This window comes from Schistocerca serialis, chromosome 4 (genome assembly GCF_023864345.2).
Source record: "Schistocerca serialis cubense isolate TAMUIC-IGC-003099 chromosome 4, iqSchSeri2.2, whole genome shotgun sequence".
Taxonomy (NCBI): Eukaryota; Metazoa; Arthropoda; class Insecta; order Orthoptera; family Acrididae; genus Schistocerca; species Schistocerca serialis.
The window spans coordinates 27,926,423-27,952,098 of NC_064641.1; the positions used below are offsets into that span (position 1 = coordinate 27,926,423).

Here is a 25,676-nt window from a genome sequence, read left to right on the forward strand (position 1 = left end):
TGAGGATTTCCTGTAAAGAACATCATCTTTGCTTTGTCTTACTTTGTTATGCTAATTATTGCTATTCTGATCAGATGAAGCGCCATCTGACAGACATTTTTTGAACTTTTGTATTTTTCTCGTTCTAATAAAACCCCATGTTATTCCAAGCATGTGTGTCAATTTGTACCTCTCTATCTACATTATTCCGCGATTTATTCAGTTTTCAAATTTATACTGACTTTTTGATCACCTGGTATAATGCACGCAGTAGATAATTATTGCGAGAAGAATGACCTTGCTGTCCATCAACACCAAGACTTCGATAAGAATCAGAGAATGTGCAGTACTTCCCGCAGAACTGTGCATCTGCCGCACTGGTACGTGAAAGATGAAGGAAATGAAGTGAAATAAAAGAAGGAATATATTTGGAAGTGAGGTCAACAAAACAAATTAAAAAAATGGTTCATATGGCTCTGAGCACTATGGGACTTAACATCTCAGATCATCAGTCCCCTAGACATAGAACTACTTGAACCTAACTAACCTAAGGACATCACACACATCCATGCCCGAGGCAGGATTCGAACCTGCGACCGTAGCGATCGCGTGGTTCCAGACTGAAGCGCCTAGAACCGCTCGGCCACCAGCGGGCGGCCAAATAAATTCATATATTTAATCAGTTAACGATCAGCAACAAAACTACAGTTTATTAAGATATGACAGTTTCGCCAGGAGTGTTATTGTAATATTTTTACAATTCCAAAGACAGGAATAAGTGTATAATTTATGCTGACCTTATTACCTCAATCAGGCTGGTGCTGCCAAAATAGTCGCTATTATACTACAGTATTTTTTTACCCATTTCATCGACACTAATATAGAAACTTAGTCATGTGCTTAGAACGTCCCGTGCCTGAATTAGAATCATAATGAGATCGTCGCTTATGCGAGTGCTTGTCTCTACAGGCTTGGAAACGATACGTAACTGTACTGTATAATGTAGCAACACATGTCAAATTAAAATTCGTACTGTTGTGGTCTTCAGTTCGGAGTCTGGTTTGATGCAGCTCTCCAAGCGTTCGATAAAGATACGCGTCCTCGGGGAATATAATGGCTGTGGTTTCCCCTTGCTTTCAGCCGCTCGCAGTACGAACATAGCAAGGCCACCTTGGCTAGTGTGGCAAGGTCGGATCAGTCAGCGTTCAGACTGTTGCCTCTATGCTTACTGAAAAGGCTGCTGCCCCACTACACGAACCACGAGTTACTCTGGCATCTCCATAGATAATCCGATGCAGTAACTCCAACTCTACGGTTGTCTTTATTGTTGAGGCACGCAATCTCCCCCACCGCAGCAAGGTCCACGGTTGGGAGAAAATACAATACCCATGTGGACGTCCTGTAGGGAAGGAGCCTACTCACGCCGTAGTAGTCCGCCCCCGGTAGCTGAGTGGTCAGCGCGACAGACTGTCAATCCAAAGGGCCCGGGTTCGATTCCCGGTTGGGTCGGAGATTTTCTCCGCTCAGGGACTGGGTGTTGTGTTGTCCTAATCATCATCATTTCATCCCCATCGACGCGCAAGTCGCCGAAGTGGCGTCAAATCGAAAGACTTGCACCAGGCGAACGGTCTACCCGACGGGAGGCCCTCGTCACACGACATTTCATTTCATTTCACGCCGTAGTAAATTCACATCAGTCTTCCCATTGTGTGCCAGCCAGTCCGCTGTAACTAGCTCTGACGTCATAAATGTTGCGCAATACTTTAAAAATCAAGTAAATAACCTGAAATGTTTCTAGCATGTCAGGAGTAATACTAAATTAATATGTGTTGAATATCAGTTCAATAACTTTAACCAATTTCGAAATTTGGACGTTTTTCTGTAAAAATCATTGGCGCAACAGAAAAGAGCTAGAGAGTTAAAAATTTATATTTAGATTCCTCTTTCATAATAATTTAATAAAAACAGTATTTTGGATTTCACAAATGAAAATTTTAGTGGAAATTTCTGGTTTTTGTCTTAAAAATTAAGGAAGCAAGGTACATTAAGTAGGCTAATAAATAAGGCTAGGATGTTTATATTTAAGTAGAATGGAGATCCGCTATAATCATAAAGATGTGAGAAGTTTCATTTGAATAACTATAAAACTATAGCGTTAGCGTATCTCCAAAGGGCCAGTTCAGAGCTAGTCTACTGCGTGCAGTGTAATTAAATTAATTCTCTCGCCCAAAATATTTAACTTAGCCATGTCAAACTTTTATTATGATTACTTACCTGTGTGCTGAATGCACATTTAAATTGAGAGCTTCATCGGCCATCAGCAAAAGAAGCTATGATTTATTCAATAACTTAAAGTGGTGCATTACTAGCCCAGGGGCTAGTCGGGAGAGTCGATTTGATCAGGCGTTCCCTTAGCCGTCCGCACCGCGGCTTTATAAATAAGAACGCTGCGCGAGGAAGCAAGGCCCCAGTTCTCTCCAGACGCTGAATAGCACGCCATCAGTTACTCGGGATACGCGTAACCATGAAATCATTTTCGAGTGAAGTGTTAATTCTGGTATGACTTTAATTATCGATCTTCAGTTTGCGTATTGTCGTATTTTCACGTGCCGCCGCGGGACAAACATTCTACCATTATTTAGCGTGGCGTTTGATGAACCTAATCATCAAATTATGGCGAGCATTCATTTAAACATTTAATTTGGACATTTACAGTTGCATCAGCGCATTAGACTCTGAACTGATCTGTTAGTTAGATTGTGTGGATTCGTTTGTTTTCATCTGTGACTTTCAGAATACAGAATTGTTTTTTTTTACTACCGTTTTTGATTATAAAGCCCAGACAATCTCCTAATTCCTCAGAGCTATAAGCTGTAACTATAAGTGTATTCTCAGATGAAGTGGGCACTAGGAATTCTAATTACAGGCTTCAAGTTTTGCTAATCACTTTCTGGTTGCCAATATTGTAGTTGGAGAGCCAGTGTTGAGAACGGCAAAAGACAGCATAAATAATAGGAACATTTAACAACAATAATTCCACCCGCCGCCCCACATATGGTGCATCGGCCGGGAAGTGTTTCAACATTCAAACATTTATACAACAGTAAAAATAATTCCACCCGCCGTCCCACAGTCCGTGAACTCGTAAGGGGGAGTATGTGGTTGTAGCCAAGCATTTCAATTTCGCTAACTGAGCTAGTGAGTCTCTAATGTGTGTCTTCTTATACAATAAAAACCAAACTTGCTCTTCTGAAGTCACACGTGGTCGGCCCTGCCCTGGTCTTCGGGATACAGTTTCAGTCTCTATAAACTGTCGCCACATCGGAGAAAGAACAGAATACTTGACATTAAGCCTTCGGGCCGAATCAGTTTCCGACTGCCCTGCTTCCTTTCTTTCTATGTTTCTCCACCGCAGAGAGTCTCTCAGGCATTTTTTCTGTGCCACACTGCACCGTCTGTGACTGCGTACAAAGCGACAGCCGTTGTGGGGCTACCCGACGAACACTACCTCGTTTCATAGGTACCCTGACGTCATCGCTGGCGTGGTTGTCCGTTGATCGGAATGCCATCCATGCACAACACGACCGTACGGATATCTGGTTGACAATTAGTAAGATTATGTCGTGGATTAGAGACAGGACGGCGAAACAGCGGTTTGTTGCTTTAATTTTGGACACCAGTGTAAATAGTTTCCTGACATATATCCATGTAACACATTTTATTCCTCTACGTGTGACGAATGTTTCCTGTAAGTTTGACCATATCTTTTTGTTACATCCTGTATACGGTATAAATAGTAAAGGTGCTATCACACATCCTATGGGAACTCACGCAATTACCTTCACATCTCTTTAACAGCTGACTTGTCTCTGCGAGAAAGTTTTGAATGTAGTCACAAACCTGCTTCGAATAAAGGAAATGAAAAATGGTCCGTCCAATACTTGTCCTCCTTCACGCCAAAGAAAATTATTTCCTATACATTAATGAACTTTTTCTTTTTAGGCAAGTAGTAACCTGACAATCAGTTGTAGTTGTTGTGGTCTTCAGTCCTGAGACTGGTTTGATGCAGCTCTCCATGCTACTCTATCCTGTGCAAGCTTCTTCATCTCCCAGTAACTACCGCGACCTACATCCTTCTGAATCTGTTTAGTGAATTCATCTCTTGGTCTCCCTCTACGATATTTACCCTCCACGCTGCCCTCCAATACTAAATTGGTGATCCCTTGATGCCTCAGAACATGTCCTACCAACCGATCCCTTCTTCTAGTCAAGTTGTGCCACAAATTTCTCTTCTCCCCAATTCTATTCAAACCTCCTCATTAGTTATGTGATCTACCCATCTAATCTTCAGCATTCTTCTGTAGCACCACATTTCGAAAGCTTCTATTCTCTTCTTGTCCAAACTATTTATCGTCCATGTTTCACTTCCATACATGACTACACTCCATACAAATACTTTCAGAAACGACTTCCTGACACTTAAATCTATATCTTAACAAATTTCTCTTCTTCAGAAACGCTTTCCTTGGCATTGACAGTCTACATTTTATATCCTCTCTACTTCGACCATCATCAGTTATTTTGCTCTCAAAATAGCAGAACACTTTTACTACTTTAAGCCTCTCATTTCCTAATCTAATTCCATCAGCATCACCCGATTTTATTCGACTACATTCCATTACCCTAGTTTTGCTTTTGTTGATGTTCATCTTATATCCACCTTTCAAGACACTGTCCTTTCCATTCAACTGCTCTTCCAAGTCATCGGCGAACCTCAAAGTTTTTATTTCTTCTCCATGAGTTTTAATACCTACTCCGAAGTTTTCTTTTGTTTCCTTTACTGCTTGCTCAATATACAGATTGAATAACATCGGGGAGAGGCTACAACCCTGTCTCACTCCTTTCCCAACCACTGCTTCCCTTTCACGCCCCTCGACTCTTATAACTGCCATATGGCTTCTGTACAAATTGTAAATAGCCTTTCGCTCCCTGTATTTTACCCCTGCCACCTTCAGAACTTGAAAGAGAGTATTCCAGTCAACATTGTGAAAAGCTTTCTCTAAGTCTGCGGATGCTAGAAACGTAGGTTTGCCTTTCCTTAATCTACCTTCTAAGATAAGTCGTAGGGTCAGCATTGCCTCACGTGTTCCAATATTTCTACGGAACCCAAACTGATCGTCCCTGAGGTCGGCTTCTACCAGTCTTTCCATTCGTCTGAAAAGAATTCGTGTTAGTAATTTGCAGCCGTGGCTTATTAAACTGATAGTTCGGTAATTTTCACATCTGTCAACACCTGCTTTCTTTGGGATTGGAATTACTATATTCTTCTGAATGTCCGAGGGTATTTCGCCTGTCTCATACATCTTGCTCATCAGATGGTAGAGCTTTGTCAGGACTGGCTCTCCCAAGGCTGTCAGTAGTTCTAATGGAATGATGTCTACTCCGGGGGCCTTGTTTGGACTTAGGTCTTTCGGTGCTCTGTCAGACTCTTCACGCAACATCATATCTTCCATTTTATCTTCATCTACATCCTCTTCCATTTCCATAATTTTGTCCTTAAGAACATCGCCCTTGTATAGACCCTCTATATACTCCTTCCACCTTCTGACAATCAGAGTACGCTGGAAATGCGGTACAGCGTTTACATAGAGCGAAAATCGATTGTGGGAGCTGAAATCCGGTAGCCAAACCCACAATTTCATAATCGATATTGAATTGTATTGGCCAGTAGTGGCAGTGGGAAATCAGTTTGTGAAGAACCAGACCTGGGAGTCCACGTAGACGCAGTGTGTGAGGGCGGGTGACAAAGTGGAGCACGGCAGAGCGCGGAGCAGCCTGGAACAGCGTCCGGAGCCGAGCTGCGGGCCGCGGGCGGCGCAGGTGCGCCGAACACAATCGCTAATTCCGAAGCATTAGCGGCGAGATGGCGCGATAGCCGCGGAGGGGGGCAGGCTGTCCCGCCAGGCGCACGGCCGGCGGGCTCTGCGCATGCGCCACGCGGGCAGATGGCACAAAGGCAGCTCACTGCACAAACTACAGGCGGTGGACAGCAGTATGGAAACATGCATCAATATATACTTCCGATGCTAGCCAAAGGCTGCAGGTTGTGCCATTGTATTTGACCTCAAACGGCACCTCTGCACTGCCCTCAGCCGGCCGCGGTGGCCGAGCGGTTCTAGGCGCTGCAGTCTGGAACCGCGCGACCGCTACGGTCGCAAAATGGTTCAAATGGCTCTGAGCACTATGGGACTCAACTGCTGAGGTCATCAGTCCCCTACAACTTAGAACTAATTAAACCTAACTAACCTAAAGACATCACAAACATCCATGCCCGAGGCAGGATTCGAACCTGCGACCGTAGCGGTCCCGCGGTTCCAGACTGCAGCGCCTTTAACCGCACGGCCACTTCGGCCGGCCGCTACGGTCGCAGGTTCGAATCCTGCCTCGGGCATGTATGTGTGTGATGTCCTTAGGTTAGTTAGGTTTAAGTAGTTCTAAGTTCTAGGGAACTGATGAACGTAGAACTTAAGTCCCATAGTGCTCAGAGCCGTTAGAACCATTTTTTGTGCACTGTCCTCAAGAAGTTGCAAGTGTCAGTCGCGGCCCGAACACTGTTCTGTGTGGTTTTCAGTTCGTTGTGTCAGAGCTAAGTGAACTAGAACATTGGCGCCTTTTTGGTGCTCGTGTGGTGCGTGCTCTTGTTGCTACCGCATTTATAGCCGGCCGTTGTGGTCGAGCGGTTCTAGGCGCTTCAGTCCGGAACTGCGCTACTCTACGGTCGCAGGTTCGAATCCTACCTCGAGAATGGATGGGTGTGGTGCCCTTAGGTAAGTTAGGTTTAAGTAGTTCTAAGTCTAGGGGACTGATGACCTCAGATGTTAAGTCCCATAGTGCTTAGAGCCATTTGAGCCATTTGAACCATTTTTCGGAGCCCGACGAATTTGTAGCATTTCTTAAGCGAATTCCGTGAAGTATTTCCTTCAGTTTAGAAATCTAGCCGAACTTACGTGGGCTCAAGTCAGGGGAGTGCAGTAGGTGGTATAGCACTTAGCACTTAGCAGCCCCATCAGTCGAACAAATCAGTAACAGCTTGCACTGTACGTGCTTGAGCAATGGCCTGCAAAATGATGGTCAGGTCCTGCAGAAACTGTCATGTCTTCTGTCTCTAAGGTGGTCGTGGGTTGTGTTCCAAAAATGAACAGCAATCAAATCGGCGGAGCAGTACGTCGCATGATTTGTCTCGCGCCGCACAACGCCGAGAGTGCGTGGATTCATACCGCGGCCGCGAGTTTTACTTCGCGCGGCGCGACGTGACCCCACGGAAGCTCCGAAGAACATTCGAAAGGAACGTTTGAATGTTGATACGGCGCAAGGAGAGCCTCAGCGACAGGGACCGGAGACAATTGTCACGCCTCGTAATTGAAAATCGGAAAGGAATTGTAGCATTTGTCGTGGCCAGGGGGATGCTGAAACAAATTACACTTTGCACTGTGGCTTGCTCCTCACTTGTTGCTACCTGGGAAATAATCGAAAATGGTGCACCCTCGCAGTATACAGACCTCGGTTGCCGGGACGCGCTGCGTACACGATTTCTCAGTGTGCGTAGGTGGGAACAGGTTGCTGTCGGAGGACCACAGGCCGCGACACGACGCTGTGGACGGGGGACGGGCAGAAGGCCTTAATCGCGGCGCGGCGCAGGCGGCGAGACAAGTTGCCCCCGCGGCCGCCAGAGGCGCTCGTGACGAGCCTATTTGCGCAGCTCCGGCGCGCCGAGGCTCCCGGCATAACTCACGGACAGTCGCCGCCCGCCGCGCTAGACCTCACGCAGTCAGCGCGAGACAGCCCCGCCAACACCCAAGCGTCGTTTTCTTCTTTCATTCCGTGCCAGTCTCCTTATGTCGGCGTACTTGCCACCAATAACTTGCACACAAGAATGAAATTTTCGCTCTGCAGCGGAGTGTGCGCTGATATGAAACTTACTGGCAGATTAAAACTGTGTTCCCGACCGAGACTCGAACTCGGGACCTTTGCCTTTCGCGGTCAAGTGCTCTACCAACTGAGCTACCCAAGCACGACTCACGCCCCGTCCTCACGGCTTTAATTCCGCCAGTACCTCGTCCCCTGCCTTAAAGCTGCGAGGACGGGGCATGGGTACCTCAGTTGGTAGAGCACTTGCCCGCGAAAGGCAAAGGTCCCGAGTTCGAGTCTCGGTCCGGAACACAGTTTTAATCGGCCAGGAAGTTTCAACTGGCACACAGCTTTGCAGTCAGTCGCAAAGCAGTTGCTCTATACAGAGTCAATTACCTAAAATGAAATAACAGTGAAATCAATGCATTTAGCTGCATACAGGCGTTGATATACGTCAACCGGGACAGTTGAAAATGTGTGCCCCGACCAAGACGAACCCGGGATCTGCTGCTTACATGGCAGACGCTCTATCCATCTTTTTGTTTTCTTGTTCTACATAGTTCGCTGCGTTTAGTCTGGGAGGCCATCACAAGACATCACTTGAATTTAATCGTTGATTCCTTTACTCAGTTTTTTTTAATTACAGAGAGCAAGCAGTCCTCTGACGGAACACGCTGAGTTACCGTGCCGGCGCCCATCTGAGCCTCGGAGGACACAGAGGATAGTGCGACTGCAGGGACTTATCTTTGGCACGCCTCCCGTGAGACCCACATTCGCAACTTATTGTCCCGCCCTATATTCATAGTGCCCCTGCCCATTATACTCATTACTCGCGGCTTTACTGCCGATTCCCGTAAGAGTTCGGGCATTGTGTGTGCATCCGCACCGAAGAAGATGGTCAAATGGCCGGTGAGCCTTAACTATATATATAATTACCTAAAGCGTGCACAGCAAATACTAGGGGAAAGGGCTATTGATGAGCAGTTTTCAGAGAATGGATTGGCAGTCAGGGGATCTTAGTGTTAAGCAGTAAACAGACCGCAGTAATATTGAGAGAGAGTAGTTTTCGTGAAAATACACTCGTTTTTAAAAAAAATAGAATAGTGATTACTGATGTTAACAAACCGGAAGTGGGTAAATTAGAATGTCAGTGACGTTCGTTGCAGGATTCTAGCACGAGTCGTTTATGACACATCGTATTTTGAAAAGCACCCACAACGATACTTCCAGAATAACCAATGCATACACTATTCATGTGGATTCTGACCGGTAACGAGACAATTGACCATCACAGGTCGTGTTCAAAATGACCATCGGCATCGGCAGTCCACTCTTCCAGTCTTGTATGTGAAGACTGGTGCATACGTGCTAGCATTTCGGCGGAATGTCCAAGCAGGCTGCAGTAATATGTCGTTACATGTCGTCGAGTATAGTTGGTACGTCCTTGTAGACAGTGTCTTTCAGCTTTCCTCACAGGAACGAAGACTACAGGTGTCAAATTCGGTGAACGAGCGGGCAAGGTACATGTCCTCTGCGTCCATTCCAGCGATTTGGAAACAATTCGTGAAGACCTGCCGTAGTACTTGGTGCACTGTGGGCTGGACAGCCATCATGTTGGTGTCACAGGTTCCTCGCAGACTGCAGGGGAACGTCTTCCAGCATCCTTGGAAGATGCTCTACTAGGAGGCTGCGATACGTGTGCGAGTTCAGTGTTCAGTCAACGAAAAACGGACTTATGAACTGATGGTTCACTATCCCACTCCATGGACGCTGACATTCCACTTGACGAAGCCAACGTGGATCGTCGGCAGGCGGTTTACCTGGCCATGATTGATAAATGTGGCTTCATCACTAAACAAGATACATCTGGAGTATCCTGTCTTAATTTTCACGTACAGAAGGCAACACGATTCTCATAATTAGTTTCGTGCAGCTCTTGATGGAGAGAGGTGTGACAGGGATGGAACCTGTGCCGATGGAGAATGCGCAGGACATTTGGCTGACACATGCCACTTCCTCGTGCGATTGCGTGGGAGCTGGCGTGCGGATCAGCTGCAACAGTAGAAAGAAGATTGATTTGCCCCTCTTCTGTCGTCACTTGTTTCTTTTTGTCAGGTTGTTACACTGCCACTTTCACGTAACTGGTTGTTATCAATGGAGAGACGTCTACAGACGTTAAAGTAACCTCTGGCGTGCCACAGGGGAGTGTTATGGGACCATTGCTTTTCACAATATATATAAATGACTTAGTAGATAGTGTCGGAAGTTCCATGCGGCTTTTCGCGGATGATGCTGTAGTATACAGAGAAGTTGCTGCATTAGAAAATTGTAGCGAAATACAGGAAGATCTGCAGCGGATAGGCACTTGGTGCAGGGAGTGGCAACTGACCCTTAACATAGACAAATGTAATGTATTGCGAATACATAGAAAGAAGGATCCTTTATTGTATGATTATATGATAGCGGAACAAACACTGGTAGCAGTTACTTCTGTAAAATATCTGGGAGTATGCGTACGGAACGATTTGAAGTGGAATGATCATATAAAACTAATTGTTGGTAAGGCGGGTACCAGGTTGAGATTCATTGGGAGAGTGCTTAGAAAATGTAGTCCATCAACAAAGGAGGTGGCTTACAAAACACTCGTTCGACCTATACTTGAGTATTGCTCATCAGTGTGGGATCCGTACCAGGTCGGGTTGACGGAGGAGATAGAGAAGATCCAAAGAAGAGCGGCGCGTTTCGTCACAGGGTTATTTGGTAACCGTGATAGCGCAGACTCTGCAAGAGAAGCGCTCTGCATCGCGGTGTAGCTTGCTCGCCAGGTTTCGAGAGGGTGCGTTTCTGGATGAGGTATCGAATATATTGCTTCCCCCTACTTATACCTCCCGAGGAGATCACGAATGTAAAATTAGAGAGATTAGAGCGCGCACGGAGGCTTTCAGACAGTCGTTCTTCCCGCGAACCATACGCGACTGGAACAGGAAAGGGAGGTAATGACAGTGGCACGTAAAGTGCCCTCCGCCACACAACGTTGGGTGGCTTGCGGAGTATCAATGTAGATGTAGATGTAGATGTAGGAGGCTGACAAATAACTGCCGAGATGGTTGACCTCTGTTGGGATGTCTTGCCTCATACACCGTACAAGAACGAACTGCATTCTCCCTACATTCTCCAACACCACGAGCTTTTTCTGCATTGGTGAATCCCATCGTCCACTCACGACCTACTGCTCGGACTGTTACACACTGACTAGCAAATCGCAATGTACTCAAGGAACACACAAGCACACTGTAAGCCAACATAGCCACATCGTACCTAGCAACTACGCACGTTCAATGGCATACAAAAGTGTGGTGTGGGAACTTTTCAAAATGCGATATCTCGTAAACGACTCGGACTGCAACAGACACCCCTGGCAGTCTAATTTACCTTAGTTTTAGTTTGGTAATATCGATAGGCACTGTTCTATTTAAAAAAGTTTGCACAAAGAATACACTTCGTAAGTATTAATACAATCTGTTTATTGGTTCACTTCACAGGTGCACGATTTTCTTCTATTCGGCGCCCCAGACATGCGCAGCGGTTTGACCTGATCACTCCAGTTGCAGTAGAGGCCGCGGTCCATACCACTTCAGAGGCGTCACAATTCAATTTCAGTCATTACCTATGACATTTTTTTGATTATCGAAGTTCTGCGTTCTCATAATATTAGCGAACTTAGGACCGATATTGGCCTATTCAAAGCTAATTACTCATTTGTTCACTTTCAAATGCAATAAAGTTTATTATTTACATAAAATTTGCTGTGTCGTACTTTATCCCTGGGTTTACAAAGCGTCCAGACACTTGGGAATTTTTGTCACTGGTAAAAACTGAAAAAGCACTTCTCATGTGCAGCGCGAGTATGGTTGGGAAAAAAGGGGGAGAGACTATAGGAGGGTTAAACACGGTACGCTCTTTTCAATTTCTGTTTTAAGGTTGATCTGCTGACGCTCTCTTGCTGTCTTTTCAGTAGCTTTGTTCGAGGTCCTCATTCCAATCTTCTACATTCCACACCCTTCAAAATCACAAAAACCCTCATAACACATTGCCCGCTTCCCAATCATCAAAAGAAACGGCATTTTTTTTTAAGGAAAACCTCAACAAAGCCATCGGCATTTTAACTTAACTGTATTGTGTTATTCTCGGCCGAGGACATCACGTGCTAGTTATTTGGCAACGCAGGCATTGGTCGGTGAGGAGCAGAAATCCGTGAACACCTTGTAAGCAATTTTCACCAATTTATTCCCAAATACAGGTTACAGTGAGGTCCGCGCTACGCCAACCCGCCATCAACCGTGTCTGTCGCCCTAGCGCGAATAATTACAGACTTACCACCAGCGTGAGTCAAGAGAGACTGACACTTCGTTAGGTCCTCGGCTAGTTAAACAGCATTTCCGCTGACGTTTTACCCGTGCAGGTGGCTCCAGAGATTCAGTTGTGCAGGCATTCTGTGGCGAGCGTCCATCTATACTGACGGAAAGTAATTTGTTAGCTTGTCAGAGATGGTGGGAGCTACGTTCAGCGCGCTTGCGCACCATTTCCTGACATTATAAATGGTATTGAATTTGAATTTAAGGCTTCTGTATCGTTTTAATATGTTTTTGTGACTATCCTATCCCAACCAAGCGTGCGTCTCGATTTATGTCTTGAACTAGAATGGATTCTGAACTCAAATGTACCATAACGCGAAATTGGTGAGGCGTAAATAATTGTTTAATGTTAAATCCACTGCGTGTGTGTCCGTAGCTGTCTGAATGCGGAGGACCCAGGTTCAATTCCCGGTATTGCAGGAAATTTTCCACGAAAAGGGACTCAAACAGTCCCCAATTATATGGAAACGTTTCTATACTTCTTTCCTGCATACATAGCGCGAGATTTGCTCCTGGTGGCCAAAACTGGAACTATTTTGTTACCAGCGTATATTGGTTGCGCACTAAGGGATTACAGTATCTACCAAGTTTCGCTGCCATACGACAATTACAGGCCGTTCTGGACCTCTGTGGGTAGCTGCACTTTAATTACAACCACACGGTATGTAATATCTCACAAAAAAACGTCAATCAGAAAAAAACATTACTGAACACCATATTTTTAGTCCTAAATGATAGTGTGAGGAAAACCGCTGTTGTCCGTTTGGTAACGTTCATATTAAAATTTATATTGCAATACTAACGACGTTTGGTAACGTTCATATTAAAATTTATATTGCAATACTAACAACTGTTGATAGCCGCGAACCACAAGAATTATAGTTTTCAATAAATTCGATACTTTCAGATAGTGCAGCATTGCTATATTAAACCGCACGACGGTCGTGAATAAATATGCTTAACGCTCCTGGAAAGAGTTTGTCTACCGTGTTTTCGGATGGTGATAAGTTCGTTGCTCTACCTAGCGTCGAAGTTACCTCATCTTTCTCCCGGAGATACAGTACAGTCACTTCTAGAGTGTGCGTTTCCATTAACGACGAGTTACCGCTGTCTGGCTAACAGGACATACAGTCGTTTCTGAACCGCCGTGGAACACGTCGTTTCCAGTCACCTTGGCAATGCACGCGTCGCCTTAAGAAGTTCGGAAACTTTTACTCGTGATCGAGAAAGTGAAAAGAGAAACAACTTCGGATGACACGTAATCGATGCGGCCCTTAACTGGAAATCATTAAATGATTCAGTGATAGCCCAGACTAGTTGGATGTGGAACGAGTCAACAAACAAACTGCAGAATGCTGTTTAGAAAAATTATATAAAGAAACAAAGAATTAATAAAACACGAAGAGAGTTTTGAGGGAGTATACGAATAAATACCACGTTACTGAAAAATTCATCATCCTACGAGATAATTCGATCATAGATTGCTAGAATCTTTTATTGTCAAACCAAATTCCAAAGTTTTCAGTCGCAGAGACACGGATTCCACACGTTTACATGTTTTTCATAAACAACATTTGTCATACTCCTTTAAGGAGGAATTTGATGATGAGCACCTCTGAATTTAATCACGGCATTGTGTGCGGCCTTCAAGGATGGATATTGTGGAAATGTGCTATTCCAGTCAACGTGTATTCCGCCACACACGTGAAAAAAAGGCAGGCTGACTACTATGACTATCATCCGCATCACTGTCAGTGTTGTGGATTGGCAAGAGAGCCAACCCACTATGAGAGGAAGCCGAAAGGCACGCGTTTTAGCTCACGCAGGCTGGCGTGAGGTCTGGAACAGGACAAGGAAGTTAGACTTTAGCAAAAAAGGACGTAGCTGTTGGAATACTTAACTTTAATCCGTAAATGGTGAACATCGCTCTTGACGGTACATGTTTTACAGCATCAATAGTGACTGGTAATGGCGCCTTGCTAGGTAGCTGAAGGCTATGCTAATTATCGTCTCGGCAAATGAGAGCGTAATTTGTCAGTGAAACATCACTAGCAAAGTCGGCTGTACAACTGGGGCGAGTGCTAGGAAGTCTCTCTAGACCTGCCGTGTGGCGGCGCTCGGTCTGCAATCACTGATAGTGGCGACACGCGGGTCCGGCGTATACTAACGGGCCGCGGCCGATTTAAAGGCTACCACCTAGCAAGTGTGGTGTCTGGCGGTGACACCACAGTCAGTGCAATAATTACAAGCAGCCAGCAGAAAGACAGCCCACACCACTGGTTAAGAATGTTTTTGGTGTAAGCAAGGTAACACTAATCTAGAAAGATATTGGTTTCCTGATACATACTTAGAGAACATATTTACTAGTTCTAACTAACAGTATCTCCTGTAAGAACATTTTGATGCTGCAGCCACTGTGATTCAAGACACAAAAGAGTTGAAGACGTTAGCTGCCAATGGGCATTCATTTATGTCAAAGGGGCAAGTTGAAAATTTATGTCTACCAATATTCGGTGTCCTGCTTACTAACAAGGGAACCTCCCCATCGCACCCCCCTCAGATTTAGTTATAAGTTGGCACAATGGATAGGCCTTGAAAAACTGAACACAGATCAATCGAGAAAAGAAGAAGAAGTTGTGTGGAACTATGAAAAAATAAGTAAAATATACAAACTGAGTAGTCCACGTCCAACATATGCAACAACAAGGAGAATATGAGGGAAGGAGCGCCGTGGTCTGGTGGTTAGCGTGAGCAGCTGCGGAAGGAGAGGTCCTCGGTTCAACTCTTCCTTCGAGTGAAAAATTTTAATTTTTATTTTCAGACAAATTCGGTGTTCAGGCACTCACACATAATCAACTTCGCTCTCCAAAATTCCAGGACGTGTTCAGATTTGCTTGGAGATGTGCAGGATTTGACGGTCTACACACGCAAAAATTTGAAAACGTTAAAAACATATGTTTTGACGGAGCACAGAGAAAACTGTGCGACTGTGAAACTGTTGCGTTCATTTATTGCAGTTTATGTAAGACACACTTATGTTTTCATATATATATATATATTTTTTTTTGGGTGTGATTATCAGATACACAAGAAAACCTAAATCGGGCAAGGTAGAAGAATCGTTTCACCCATTCGCCAAGTGTGCAAGTTAGGTGGGTCGACAACATATTCCTGTCATGTGACGAACATGCCGTCACCAGTGTCGTATAGAATATATCACACATGTTTTCCTGGATCAAATGTTTTCGGTTCCCATTGAAGAGGCACGTCCTTTCGTCTACTAATCGCATGGTTTTGCGGTGCGGTCGCAAAACACAGACACTAAACTTATTACAGTGAACAGAGACGTCAATGAACGAACGGCAAATCACAACTTTGCAAAAATAAAATAAGTAAACTTTTCGCTCGAGGGAGGACTTGAACCAAGGACCTCTAGCTCCGTAACTGCTCACGCTAACCACGGGACCACGGCGATCCTGTGCTCCCGTCATCCTTGAAGTTGCTTATGTTGCCTATGGACTACACAGTTTGTATATTTTGCTTATTTTTTCATAGTTCCACACAACTTCTTCCTGTTTTCTCGATTTATCTGTGTTCAGTTTCTCAAGGCCTATCCACTGTGCCAAATTATAACTAAATCTGAGGGGGGTGCGATGGGGAGGTTCCCTTGTAAGCAGACGCGCTGACCACTACGCCATCCAAACACAGTGGCCATCACAACCCCACGAAGTACCGTAGCAAGTTTCCTGTCAGACCCAAATTCTTAACTTATACCATACACTACTTATGTAGAGCCCCTGCTCATTAGCGCCATTACTCGCGGCATCTCGCCGATTCCCGTAAGAGTTCGTGCTTGATGTACATGTACACTGAAAGAATTATTGGTCATCATCGCCTTAATTAATAATATATGTGCTGTCTGTAATACGCGCCTTTTACAAACGTCCCCTGGGGCACCATATCTGTAGCTATGACTCAATTCATGTGGTACGAAAAGATCATCATCATCAGTTTCACCTTTGATTGTTGGCGGCTGAATTTTTTCGGGAGTGGAAAGTCTATAGTTTTCGATTGTGGCTCAAAATCTCGTACACAGGTTTCATCAAGTGCAATAGCCTTTTTCAGAATGAGATTTTTACACTGCAGCAGACTGTGCGCTGATATGAATCTTCCCGGCAGATTAAAACTGTCTGACGGACCGAGACTCGAACTCGGGACCACTGCCTTTCGCGGGCAAGAGCTCTGCCGACTGAGCTACCCAAGCACGACTCGCGACCCGTCCTCACAGCTTCACAGTTTTGCCAGTACCTCGTCTCCTACCTTCCAGACTTCACAGAACAGCTTCTGGGAGCTTTAATCTGCCAGAAAGTTTCAGTTCTCCTTCTGTTCGATAACGTTGAGGCAATGGAAATGGAAATAAGCGTAAGGCGTCAGTGGCCGGGAGTTTCTAGTCGGGAAGTTCGGCCGCCAGGTGCGAGTCTTACTCAGTACGACGCCACATTGGGCGACTTGCGCGTCGACAATGAGGATGAAATGATGATGAGGACAGCACAACACCCGGTCCCTGAGGGGAGAAAATCTCCCTCCCCAGCCGGGAACCGAACCCAGGCCCCCGTGCGTGGCATTCCAACGCGCTGACGATTCAGCTATTGGAGCGGACAACGTTGAAGCAATTTCTCCTCGATTCTTTTGCGACCTGGTTTCTGCTTTTGCCTCAGATTATGGGGAAACCATCCGGCAGCAACTGTTCCCATCTTTGAATTATCAGTTATTATTCTGAAAAGTGGGGCAACGGCCTTGCCGCTGTGGATACACCGGTTCCCGTCAGATCACCGAAGTTAAGCGCTGTCGGGCGTGGCCGGCACTTGGATGGGTGCCCATCCGGGCCGCCATGTGCTGTTGCCATTTTTCGGGGTGCACTCAGCCTCGTGATGCCAATTGAGGAGCTACTCGACCGAATAGTAGCGGCTCCGGTCAAAGAAAACCATCGCAACGACCGGGAGAGCGGTGTGCTGACCACACGCCCCTCCTATCTGCATCCTCAGATGAGGATGACACGGCGGTCGGATGGTCCCGATGGGCCGCTTGTGGCCTGATGACGGAGTGCTTATTCTGAAAACTGAAGTGACAGACATTCTGGCCTCTTATGTAATTTTCTCACGTGTTTTTCGTCGGTCCTTCTCTAAATGTCACTAACAATAACCTGAGAGGTGTAGCCTGTTGAGGTTCTACATCTACATCTACATCTACATTTATACTCCGCAAGCCACCCAACGGTGTGTGGCGGAGGGCACTTTACGTGCCACTGTCATTACCTCCCTTTCCTGTTCCAGTCGCGTATGGTTCGCGGGAAGAACGACTGTCTGAAAGCCTCCGTGCGCGCTCTAATCTCTCTAATTTTACATTCGTGATCTCCTCGGGAGGTATAAGTAGGGGGAAGCAATATATTCGATACCTCATCCAGAAACGCACCCTCTCGAAACCTGGCGAGCAAGCTACACCGCGATGCAGAGCGCTTCTCTTGCAGAGTCTGCGCTATCACGGTTACCAAATAACCCTGTGACGAAACGCGCCGCTCTTCTTTGGATCTTCTCTATCTCCTCCGTCAACCCGATCTGGTACGGATCCCACACTGATGAGCAATACTCAAGTATAGGTCGAACGAGTGTTTTGTAAGCCACCTCCTTTGTTGATGGACTACATTTTCTAAGGACTCTCCCAATGAATCTCAACCTGGTACCCGCCTTACCAACAATTAATTTTATATGATCATTCCACTTCAAATCGTTCCGCACGCATACTCCCAGATATTTTACAGAAGTAACTGCTACCAGTGTTTGTTCCGCTATCATATAATCATACAATAAAGGATCCTTCTTTCTATGTATTCGCAATACATTACATTTGTCTATGTGAAGGGTCAGTTGCCACTCCCTGCACCAAGTGCCTATCCGCTGCAGATCTTCCTGCATTTCGCTACAATTTTCTAATGCTGCAACTTCTCTGTATACTACAGCATCACCCGCGAAAAGCCGCATGGGACTTCCGACACTATCTACTAGGTTGATGGTCTTTCGCTTCTTGGGTTGTAGTCAGTGCCTACCCGACCTTCACGAAAACGAGCAGACTATCATGACACTGTGCTGCGATCCACTACACTATTCCCATACCTCTCTCTCCAAGTGTTGTAAATTTCCGTAGAGTTCTTTCCACGCAGGGATTCGATTTTGTTGAAGGAAGGGCCGCCACAGAGTGTAATCCGACGTGACACCGTTTAAGCTTTGATTTTAAAACTGAATTACGACACAGCCACGCGAACCAGGCTACACCTATACGACCGTCACGCCTGAGGTCTCGCCCACAACTGACATAAATTTCGACTTGATCACGCCACCGTAATGGTCGCGCATGCGCAGTGTGCAGGACTTTTCAAATGACCCTCGTATGACAGGCGGGGCCGTTGATTCTAGCACGAAGAGCTTATTAGCATTTAACTATCGAGACGCGCCGCTCAGTTTGCTATCTCCGTGCACTGAGTTGTATCTACCGAAGCAGATGATAGGAAGGCCGTCATCCGTCATCTGCAGTGACATATATTGTTCATTGCTGACCCAGCCATCTCATCCGTGCGCTGTGATTTCACTGCGAGCTGCCTCATTCCGTTACGTAACTGGGAAGACGAACCCGGCTGCAGCAGACGCTGGTGACGGAGCGCAGAGGGCTTCGCGGAGCAGAGACTTGACGGATGACAAAGACCGACCGCAGCGGCGCGGCCATCAAATTACTGCCAAGTGACGACGAAGGCTATTTGTCAGTCCCAGATAGGCACTCAGAGGAGCTGTACACACACAGCCCCTCTCCAACTCCGACCGCGCTCGCCAGTTTCGAGTACGGCTTCGCGAAGATGCGAGTTAATATTCGTCATACTTGTGCCGCCTGGCATTCTCAGTAAGCGCTGAAGTCGGAAATTTATTGTAGTCGACACACTCAACGCCTCCCAGTTTTTGTTTTGTTGTTCTATCATACCTTGAACCAGTCGAGACAACTTCTATCCATTGCTAAGCCATTCTCGGCCGTATCATTTTCTCCATTGTATCTGGTCTACTACTTTATCGCTACAGAAAGAAAACTACTTAGGAGATCCGCGGCCATACTGACACCAACTGTTAATACACTTGTCCTACGCGCGAAGTAATTTTGTTTTATGCTCACATGACACGTTTTGGAAGAACCTCATCATTAGATTTGTAGCATGAAATGTAAGATACAAGATATTGAAAAGAATAGGGCAAGGTGGGGTAAACCCGACCTAGTAATTTCTTGTGGCTATAAAACGCTTATCCGAGGTCGGATCTTAACGTTATATACGTTAAACTATAGGTAATATAAAGGAGCAAATGTTTGCGAAATATTTTTGTTATACCATCAATAGTTTTTGGGATATCGGTATTTTAAGAAACGTCCATTTCTGCCATTTGCAAAAATGGTGGGGTAAATCCGATCCCCTATTTGTTTGGCTGATTTTCCACAGAAATAGTTCTAAATGAACGGTTTATTTGGAAAATAATTATAAGCAATTATGTTTTTTACGTAAATGAACAAAACGTATTCAAAAATTAGGTGTAGAGTACTAAATGTACTGAAATTTAAATGAATGTAAATTTTAATTGCAAAAATCACTAACGACAGCTCGTCAAGACATTCCCATTTGCATTGCAGCAACTGCTCGGCGAATACCGTTTTGATTGCGTTTTGTCGTTTTCGTTTGTAATTTCGTACCATTTTCCTGAAAATAAACAAAAATTCACTTTGTTTCCATAAATAAATAATTCCAGACACATAAACGATAAAAAATGCCATTTTTCATTTAATACAGCCGGCCTGACTGGCCGAGCGGTTCTAGGCGCTTCAGTCTGGAACCGCGCGACCGCTACGGCCGCGGGTTCGAATGCTGCCTCGGGCATGGATGTGTGTGATGTCCTTAGGTTATTTAGGTTTAAGTAGTTCTAAGTTCTAGGGGACTGGTGACCTCAGAAGTTAAGTCCCATAGTGCTCAGAGCCATTTGATCCATTTTTGAACATTTAACACGCATAGAAACATTTTACACGAAATTTCCAACAAAAACGATACATACACTGAATAGGTCAGTTATGCACTACAAAATCACTTACCATTTGTTTTGCGATCGTTTTATTTAATAAGGTAAATCTAGTAGTGCAATTTGCACAAAAATTAAATTGAACCAATCGAAATCACACTTGTTGTCTTTTGAGGGTCTAAACGTCAAATGCGGAAAAGCTGTCAAGGTGACATGTTCGTTATTTAGAATGCTCTATATGGTAACACTAACGCGATATCGCTCCGCTTAGCCGTTTCTCACAAATAGAAGGCGGTCGGGTTTACCTCACCTTACCCTATATTGAAAAAAAATGTAGTAACAGCGGAGACAAGAAAACGATTTCACCAGTAGACGGCGCTATTGAACGCAGTTGCTCTGATATCAGGCACAACCGTCGTATACCAAATGCTCATTATATACTGGGTGTTACAGGTACCGGTACAGATACTGTGGTAACTGTACTTTAATACGTACCAGCTTCAGTGCAGTGTGTTTGCTGTCCCCCCCCCCCCGCCCCCCCCCCCCCTCTGTGTGTAACGGTCTTCCCGCAAACACATCACATAATTTACTACCTGATGTTCTCTGTACGGTCGTAACAGCATCACAAAGTGGACTACACCTGTCAGTATAAATTATCCGTTTTGCGTCCAAGCGTCGTCACTTCACTACCCGACCGGCTGTCGAGGGGAAAGCGAGCACTAATGGGTTGCTTGTGCCAGGCGTATCTGGAGGTACTAACCAACCTACAAACATACTCCCCGTAAGAACTATAATTACTGGTCTGCAAATGAATACTGACGTCCCGTTGTTCAATACACTGTCCACAGTTATCAGTAAAAACATCTGCACTTGTACCCCCCAACACCATATATGAACTTCAGACTTTCAGAGGCTGCTCAGGAATACCTTCTGACAAGGGGAGGCCGCCAATTGTGAAATTCAGATTCAATTCATACTGCGCATAATAAAAGCTCATGGCCATAGGTGTAATGTGGCAAAGCACCAAGATGCACTTCTCAGCCGTTGTAGAGAAAATCCACAGTTAAAAGAAACCGTTGGCGTGAAATACTCTGTAAGTTAATGATTTTCTACAACGTCGTGGCGCAGCGGTAAGCGTTGGGGTTCGTAATCCGAGGGTCGCCGGATCGAATCTCGCGCCATGCAAAATTCTTTTATGATTAGTTTTTTGTAATTCATATATATATATATATATATATATATATATATATATATATATATATATATAAACTATTAATGAATTGCTTATGCATGTTGGTGAAGGCGGATCGCTCTCCAATTGTACCGCCTCCATTTTTCTGTTTTTTTAACAGTGTGTACCAAAGCTCTCACGTCCGCACTGATTTTCGACGATGTTATAAGTTGCGCTAGGGACCGCATCTACCTTCTTTCGAAGTTAGCAGGCAACTACGCTGTTATGCGGCGGCTCGTTTCGGCCCATTCAACATCCGTCCTTCAAGTGTAACGAGCGAGTAACGGAGTTTATATTTTACACCTGCCACAGCAAATTTGCGTTCGCGGAGTTTCTATTCTAATTCGAACGTTTGACTTACGCAATACGTATTCGTTTCGGAATATTGTTTCTACGTCTTCCGTTAACTATACGTGGTTAACATTATGAAGACAATTAATAACGTTTGTGAAATACAACTTTGTTTTCCACGACAAACGACTTTCAACAACTTATTATATGCATAATTGTTGCAACTGATTGCCAGGAATTTTATATATATATATATATATGTGTGTGTGTGTGTGTGTGTGTGTGTGTAGTAAACACACATTTGAATTACAAAAAACAAATGCTAAAAAAAAAAGTTGCATGGCGCGAGATTCGATCCGGCGACCTTCGGATTACGAACCCGTGCGCTTACCGTTGCACCACGACTCTGTAGAAAATTAATAATCTTAGAGAGTATTTCACGCCAACGGTTTCTTTTAACTGTCGATTTTCTCGACAACGGCTGAGAAGTGCATCTTGGTGCTTTGCCACATTACACCTCTGGCCATGAGCTTTTATTATGCGCAGTATGAATTGAATCTGAATTTCGCAATTGGCGGCCTCCCCTTGCGAGTTTATTGGTATGGCGTCTACTCGGTGTTTGTGTGCTGTGTGTCGTAAGTTTTTGTTATTGCATACTACAGGCTTCTTCAATGTTATGAAGGTATTTTCATAGAAGGAACGTGACTGCGATAAGAGACTAGACCTAGCAGTAAGAAAGAGAGGTGAACAGGATTGGCCCAAAAAGTGAGAAAATTATAAACGAGGTACTGGGCACAAGAGCCACATCGAAAAAGGGAACGAAGGCTTGCAGTCATAGACACTGGCAAGAAATCTGGGACAGGGCAGAAATAGGGAGGAGAACTTATCAGTTCCTGAATGAGCTCAGTTGGTAGAGCACTTGCCCGCGAAAGGCAAAGGTCCCGAGTTCGAGTCTCGGTCGGGGACACAGTTTTAATCTGCCAGGAAGTTTCATATCAGCGCACACTCTGCTGCAGAGTGAAATCTCATTCTGGAAACATCCCTCAGGCTGTGGCTGAGCCATGTCGCCGCAATATCCTTTCTTTCAGGAGTGCTAGTTCTGCAAGGTTTGCAGGAGAGCTTCCGTAAAGTTTGGAAGGTGGGAGACGAGGTACTGGCAGAAGTAAAGCTGTGAGTACCGGGCGTGAGTCGTGCTTGGGTAGCTCAGATGGTAGAGCACTTGCCCGCGAAAGGCAAAGGTCCCGAGTTCGAGTCTCGGTCGGGCACACCGTTTTAATCTGCCAGGAAGTTTCATATCAGCGCACACTCCGCTGCAGAGTGAAAATCTCATTCTGGAAACATCCCCCAGGCTGTGGCTAAGCCATGTCTCCGCAATATCCTTTCTTTCAGGAGTGCTAGTTCTGCAAGGTTCGCAGGAGAGCTTCTGTAAAGTTTGGAAGGTAGGAGACGAGGTACTGGCAGAAGTAAAGCTGTGAGTACCGGGCGTGAGTCGTGCTTCGGTAGCTCAGTTGGTAGAGCACTTGCCCGCGAAAGGCGAAGGTCCCGAGTTCGAGTCTCGGTCGGGCGCACAGTTTTAATCTGCCAGGAAGTTTCATATCAGCGCACACTCCGCTGCAGAGTGAAATCTCATTCTGGAAACATCCCCCAGGCTGTGGCTAAGCCATGTCTCCGCAGTATCCTTTCTTTCAGGAGTGCTAGTTCTGCAAGGTTCGCAGGAGAGCTTCTGTAAAGTTTGGAAGGTAGGAGACGAGGTACTGGCAGAAGTAAAGCTGTGAGTACCGGGCGTGAGTCGTGCTTGGGTAGCTCAGTTGGTAGAGCACTTGCCCGCAAAAGGCAAAGGTCCCGAGTTCGAGTCTCGGTCGGGCGCACAGTTTTAATCTGCCAGGAAGTTTCTTATCAGTTCCTTCCTAACATACAAAATATCAAGAATATAGTTTCATTCGGCCGAGGGAGCTATGCACTACCTCTTGGGGTATGGTCCATATCCCAGCTACTTACTGAAAATACGGCAACGCAACACAGGTACTCGAGAATGAGAAGCAATCGGCATCCCAGGCCACATCGTCTGGGGATGTGCCATTAGACAAGATGTTACAGGCCAGAGGAGGAACGTCTCTGGCAACACAACCGTCTATAACTTAATAAGTAATGAGGAACTGCGGCATAAGTTAAACTCGCTGACAGCTAAAATATCAGCTTATGAAGTGCAAACCCATATGGCTGAGAGATGAGCAAGAAGAGGCCGCACATCACGACAACGTGATGCACCATGGCAGAATATCCACCTGCAGCAGCCTTCCGGATCGCAGCGAGATGAGTCTCAGCGACGACGAGGAAGGGTTTCATGAGACTGACAGCCATCTTATAATCACTGTACTTTGGGTGGCACAGCACCGCAGACCCCATGAATCCTGAGCTGTAACTCATGACGCCGGCCCCTGTGTATCCAGACAAATGAGAACTCTAGCTTGGCTCTAATACCAAGTATAGTAGTGTAGTGTAGTGTAGTATTATATAATAGTGTATTTCAGAATTATAAACTACAAAATTTAAGATTTAGCAATACAGACCGGTCGTACGTGCCTTCTTGATTCCAGTTGAACATTACAAATGAGTCAGAGAGCCAACTGGAGTACGCAGACTTTTTAAAAAATTATTTTTCTTTTTTATGTAGATGCTTCCCTTAAATACCATAATGCTTAGTTATACCAAAACTAAACTCCGTTTGAACAGACAGAGAAAGGTTAAATGGTACCGACCAAACACCAGCCCATCTTCAGCTCGTAGATGTCACTGGATAAGGATATGGAGGGGCACGTGCTCAGGACACTGCACTCCTGACCACTGTCAGTTTATGAGATGGGAGTCGCTACTCAGTCAAGTAGTCCCTTAATTTGGCGATAGAGCTTCTTTTTGATGATCTTATGGCAATGCAGCTGGTGCTGTTTTATACTAACACTTTTGAAATTCTGTTACAATATTACGCGCTATATTCATGCCAATTGATGTACAACATTTGGTCTATTCCTGTATTTATATAACAGTCTGAAAGAAAGTAGCAAATAAATAAATAAATAAATAACGAACTGAATAAATTATAATGACGTTATTACTCTGTAATGAGCCATCAGAGACTGTGGATCCCTTATATGAAAGTACTCAGAAGATATATCTAAACCTCTGAATGTTTATTGTGGTGTCACCGCCAGACACCATACTTGCTAGGTGGTAGCCTCTAAATCGGCCGCGGTCCGCTAGTATACGTCGGACCCGCGTGTCGCCACTATCAGTGATTGCAGACCGAGTGCCGCCACACGGCAGGTCTAGAGAGACTTCCTAGCACTTGCCCCAGTTGTACAGCCGACTTTGCTAGCGATGGTTCACTGACAAATTACGCTCTCATTTGCAGAGACGATAGTTAGCATAGCCTTCAGCTACGTCATTTGCTACGACCTAGCAAGGCGCCATTATCAATTGCTATTTATCTTGTGATGCATGTACCGTCAGACCAATGTTCACCAATTATGGATTAAAGTTAAGTATTCCAGAAGCTACGTACTTTTTTTACTAGACTCAACTCCTTTAACTGTTCCAGACCTCACGCCAGCCTGCGTGAGCTTGAACGCATGCCCTTTGGCCTCCCGTCCTCGTGGATTGGCTGTCTTGCCAGTCCACAAAATTTATCGATGGGGCTCCATTTCAGCCAGTATAATGTGCGTATGTGAATCAATGGGGTAAGAGGTAGAAGAAAGA

General features: G+C 45.2%; 1 protein-coding gene and 1 pseudogene across 1 annotated transcript in view; one reads left to right on the forward strand and one right to left on the reverse strand.

Moving 5' to 3' along the window:
• Positions 1-25,676, reverse strand: part of LOC126473736 (uncharacterized) — a 418,605-nt gene that overhangs the window by 142,770 nt on the left and 250,159 nt on the right. The gene's annotated exons all lie outside the window — the stretch shown is intronic.
• LOC126475903 (5S ribosomal RNA) lies at positions 17,090-17,207 on the forward strand (annotated as a pseudogene).